Source organism: Equus caballus, chromosome 26 (assembly GCF_041296265.1).
Source record: "Equus caballus isolate H_3958 breed thoroughbred chromosome 26, TB-T2T, whole genome shotgun sequence".
Classification (NCBI taxonomy): Eukaryota; Metazoa; Chordata; class Mammalia; order Perissodactyla; family Equidae; genus Equus; species Equus caballus.
Genome location: NC_091709.1, coordinates 38,875,281 through 38,880,495, shown reverse-complemented (window position 1 = coordinate 38,880,495; position 5,215 = coordinate 38,875,281). Strand labels below are relative to the sequence as shown.

Below are 5,215 nucleotides of genomic sequence, written 5' to 3'. Positions count from 1 at the left end.
CAATGAGCAGAGGAAACTCCAAACTCCCCCAGCTATATATGTTGCCTAAAAGGGGGTTTCACCTCCCATGAGTTACGAGGTCGGAGGGCAAGACTGATTCTCAGCCTCTGGACACAGGTGGTGGCAGGGAACAATAATGGGCAAGTGTGTGTTGCACGCATGCCTGTGTGTGTGTGTGTGTGAAACACATTTAAATCACATTTACTCTCCCTTGTTTCCAAACACTTAAAAACATATTTTGCTTTGCTGGCAAGGATAGAGAGGGAAATTGAAAGGCTCGGCAGTTTTTATGAATAGCAGTGCTGAAATGTTAAAACAAAAGGATTCAAGGTGTTTCCCCACTGGGATTTCGTGGGTTAATAAATTAATGAAAACCTAGTGTGGACTGCAGTTCAAACTATAGCGAGCTGGTATCTCCTTGGATCCAGCTGCATATACCCATCGCAAAACAGTGAAGGCACCCGAGAGGGATCTTGCGCTGAAATGAAACTTGGGTCCATTATTTTGAAACAAAGCTGCTGAAACAAGTGAATTGCAACTTTGGGACAGTCTGGGACAATAGTTATCAAGTACTGCTGTGGACAAACGTTACTTTCCATGAGAGAGACTGAGTGAGGTTGCTTAGATTCTCGTCTTCAAGACAGCCTCTCCCTCCTGCTCACCACATATGCACACGTGTTACCCACCCCCCTCCACGAGATCCAGTGACAGCCACAGGACATCTATTAGCATGCATTAAAATAAAATGCATCGCTTGGAATCTCTCCTTTAGTTGGGGCCAGTCCAGCAGTCTCAGAAAGCCAGAATCTGCCAAGTTTATCTCTCCTGGAAATCAGACATTTAATCAATGACACTTGCTTTGCCAAGGTTGTAAAAATAAAACAACTCTCAAAGTGCTAAGCCTTTATTTTGGTCCAGAAAGAAATTCAAATGCTTCAGCTGGGGATCAAAATACAAAGAACAACTCTAACAGAGTAGAAAATAATTGCATGCATATGCATGAGTGTGCAGCAAGCATTAGTGTGACAAAACGTGAGAAATAGACACCGTGAAAAAGATGTAATATGTCCCAAAGTCCCAGCTAAATTCAAATTCATGATTATTTTCAAAGTCCTATCTTATCTAAAACCTTTGGTTTCATATTTACTTCTGATTCCATATTTGCTAAGAGTAGTTGGTTTTTCAATATTTTGTACCTACACTAATTAAACTATAAAGATATATGTGTACATAGGTATATGAAAACTTTTTTGCCTGGCCATTTCACTGTTTTGTATCCCAATATTTACATGTTATTTATCATAAAAACAGATATACTTTTATTTATTTAAAATATTTATCATAGCACAGACATACAAGATATCCCCCCAGAAATGAAAAAGTCTCGTAGTATCTTATATTTCAAAGCTATCCATCATCATCATTTACTCTTGGTGGACAGTGATGACAATTTTCCTATATGTCACACTCAGTGTGCTTAAGTACAAAGGGACTTGTCTTATGGGACATCGAAACTTTCCACCTTAATGGACTAAGCAGAATTTTTATCATAATCTTTTATTTTGTGGGAGAGCTTGTTTGCTTTTTTAGGAATAGGACAGGGTTTTACAAAAGTAGAGAAAAGAATAGGGCCAGCCTGGTGGCTTAGTGGTTAAGTTTGCACACTCCACTTTGGCAGTCCAGAGTTTGTGGGTGCAGACCTAGCACTATTCCTCAAGCCATGCTGTGGCGGCATCCCACATAAAATAGAGGAAGACTGGCACAGATATTAGCTCAGCTATCATCTTCCTCAAACAAAAAGAGGAAGATTGGCAACAGATGTTAGCTCAGGGCCAATCTTCCTCACAAACAAAAAGAAAAAAAAAAAACAGAGAAAGGAAGATGTAACTCTTAGACGCACTTGCTGTGCCAGCCTCAAATAGGGTTTCACAGCTCCACTAGATGTAGGAGAGTCCGTAGTGAGCCGGATGCCATGTCTGGAGCCTTCAGCTGGACTGCGGCATTGAAGGGCTCTGGAGCACACACTACCTGTGGGTCTTGCAGATCCCTCAGCCCAGTGTTCCTGGCCTCCAGAGCCAGGAGACCAGCTGGACACAGTAGCTGCACTTCTATCTCCAACTGGTAGAGATTAAATAAAAGCAGGAGGTGCTGATGCATTATTCACGGTTTTCTTTGTAATGGAATCTGAAGTACTTCTGAAGGCTCTATACTTCAGTGTTCACTCTAGGCAAAAAAAATAAGATAAAAATAAAAAAAATAAAGTGCAGGGAAAAGAGGTGGCATAGATGTGCATGCCTGCCCAGCCAACAATGGCTTGCCCCCGAAGAAGCCCTATCGTGACTTACGAAAAGCGTGGAGGCCTGTTTTTAAATTCAGGGGAATTTTTCCAGGTGAAAAAATGGGGGGGGGGCATTTTTTAACTTTAACTGATACAAAGAGTAGGCTTTTCTTGACATCTATTGACCTAGAAATCAAAACTGACTTTTCAGTTTATCATAAGCTCAAGTAGAACCATTTACAAGAGAAAACAGAACTGAAATGCATGGTGCCTGGGGTTAGTCTCTGAATTGACTTGCATGTTGCTTTAGCAGAAGCCAGCTGCAGGTCCCTGACCCAGGTTCCCAGGTTTCTAGTAGTGACATACCCGGCACAGAGGTGTAACTTGCAAATTGGTCTCAGGTTGACACCTTACACGTACAATATCACTCCCTCCCCTCCTGCTTTGGAAGGACCCTTCCCCAGATGTTAAACTGTGTTTTTGTACTAAAGCTCCCACAAAGACAGGAAAACGGCTGGAAGCTACCTCCCATTATCCCATTTGCTGCCGAAGTTTTGCAATGTCTCTGTGGAGGCACTTTGTGGATTCGTGGGAGTGAAATAAAAGGAGCGGAGGATGTGTGGGAAGTTTGTGTTGGAAGAAGCTTGTCTAGCCCGGTAGTGATTAAAAGATTATAAATCGTGTTTTGTCTGAGCGGCTCACATGGTTCTCGGTGTTATTCCCGTTTAAGGTTGGCTGCTGACGGTGGAGGTGGGAGGCAGAGAAGCCAGGGAAGTTTCTAAGATTATGCAGCAAGTGGCTCCACATCCGGCTGCAGCTCAGCGCTCCTCACTCACGAAATGACACGTGCTCTGTCTGGGTTTAGCCCGAGACTGTGTAGGGAAGAAGCTCGCAGCAGCTGCTGCTTTGGTGGAATTTCAGGGTTCTGGCATTGACAGTGACGCCCAGCTCCCTGCGCTGGGATGATTAACAGATGTGGGTTCAGACTCACCCCAGATACAGAGGAAGGATGCTTCTTGCTTGCGTTCTGTTGTGTCCAAAGGGCTGCAGAGTTCACAGGTCCCTCTGCCCAGCCTTGGAGGAGTCCAATTTATCTACAAGTGTCTCCGCAACTCAGAAGCCCCATGCTGTGCTAAGGACTGCCCAGCAGTGCTGGCAGCTGGCTGTGGGGGTGAGACCAGCACCATGTGGTCTGCAACGCAGGGGAGAAAACAGGAAACTCTCTCTTTAACAAGCTTGCTTTGCAACAAGCTCCTGCTCTCATATACAGCTTCTTTCTTTCTCGTCCCCCTGCTCCTCCTTCCCTGAAACTTTATTTTTGTGGCTATGTCAAGACCAGTGGGGGTTGGATTAACTCTCAAACATCATTATGCCCCAAAAAAAGGAAGTAAAATGATAATGAAAATCAGAAAAACATTTTGCAGTTTGGCAGTTTCTTACAAAGCTAAACACAGTCTTACTGTGTGATCAGGCCCTGATGCTCCTTGATATTTCTCCAAATGAGCTGAAGATCTCTGTTCACATGAAAACCTGCACACGGATATTTATAGAAGCTTTAATCGTAGTTACCAAAACTTAAAAGCACGTCTTAGGTGAATGGATAAACAAATTCTATTATATCCAGAAAATGGAATAGTATTTCACAACAAAAAGAAATGCCCTATCAAGCCACAGAAAGACAGTGAGGAAACTGAAACATGTATTGCCAAGGAAAGAAGTAGTCCGAAAAGGCTAATAATACTATATGATTCCAACTTTATGACATCCTGGAGAAGGCAAAACTATAGAAACAGTAAAAAGATGAGTCATTGTAGGGGTTAGAACAAGGGGGATTTTTAGGGCAATGAAACTAATTCTGTATGACACTGCCATGATATCATGCGTTTGTCAAAACGCATTGAACGTACAACACGTTGTCAGAGAGTCAACACTATTGTAAACTATAGACTTCAGTTAATATAAATGTATTGATATTCTTTAATTGCAACAAATGTACCATACTAATACAAGATGTTAATAATAGGGGAAGCTTGAGGTGGGGAGTGAGTTTACGGGAACTCTCTGTACTTTCTGCTCGATTTTTCCGTAAAACTAAAACTACTCTGAAAAATAAAGTCTGCTGATTAAAAAGAAAACCTTTTGGTAGGTGGGAGGTGGCCAATACATTAGTCTTTTGCTGTGTGGGGTGGGGACAAAGTGTTCTGGGGCTTTAGGGTGTGAGTCGCAGACACTGCTCAAACCTCATAATCCGGATTTCTCTGCAGCCACATTCGATAGACTGATTTTGGTTGAAGTGCCGTTTGAACGCACTGAAAAAAATTCCACTCGAATCGAGAATCGGGTGGCCCTCATTTCATTTGTCCATCCTTCCTTACTTCTCCTCTTCTTTTTCTTTTCATTTGTGGATCCCATTTCTTCTTCCCTTCTTTTTTTCTTTTCTCATATCCACTCTTAATATCAAGACGGTGAGAAAATAGAAAAATTATCATAATCAACGTCTTCAACACTTTTTTTTTGTTTATAGTCTATTGAGCGTCGTAGGAGAGAAAAAAGTCTATTTTCTCTACCCATCTTAGGTTCATTGGCTGGGGGCCAGTAGACTAGACTAACAAGACAGAAGGACAAGGGGCAAACCTACAGAAGTTAGCACGTGCAGGGCGGCTGCATACACATGGGAGCACCCAGGGAGGATGAACTCAAGGGGACATCAGAACTTGGGCCTATATAGCATCTTAACAAAAGAGCAATCAATTTTTAGAGAAGTGACAAGACAAAAGAAAAGGACTTTGAGTTTCTAGAGGTGGCAAATGGTGGGAAGGTAAATATATGGGGAAACAGTGGTGGTCAAGGGCTAGTTTTTACAGGCTTTGTCACCTAGATTCCTCTGCTGACAATTCTAGGCAGATAAGGGTCTAGAGTTGTCTCTGGTGATTAACT

General features: G+C 42.5%; 1 long non-coding RNA gene across 1 annotated transcript; it reads right to left on the bottom strand.

Moving 5' to 3' along the window:
• Positions 1–888: 888 nt before the first annotated feature.
• Positions 889–3,562, bottom strand: LOC138920917 (uncharacterized). Its single transcript, XR_011432923.1, has 2 exons — positions 3,270–3,562; positions 889–2,223 (listed from the first exon to the last, which is right to left on the bottom strand). It is a non-coding gene; the product is annotated as an uncharacterized lncRNA (long non-coding RNA).
• Positions 3,563–5,215: the final 1,653 nt, after the last annotated feature.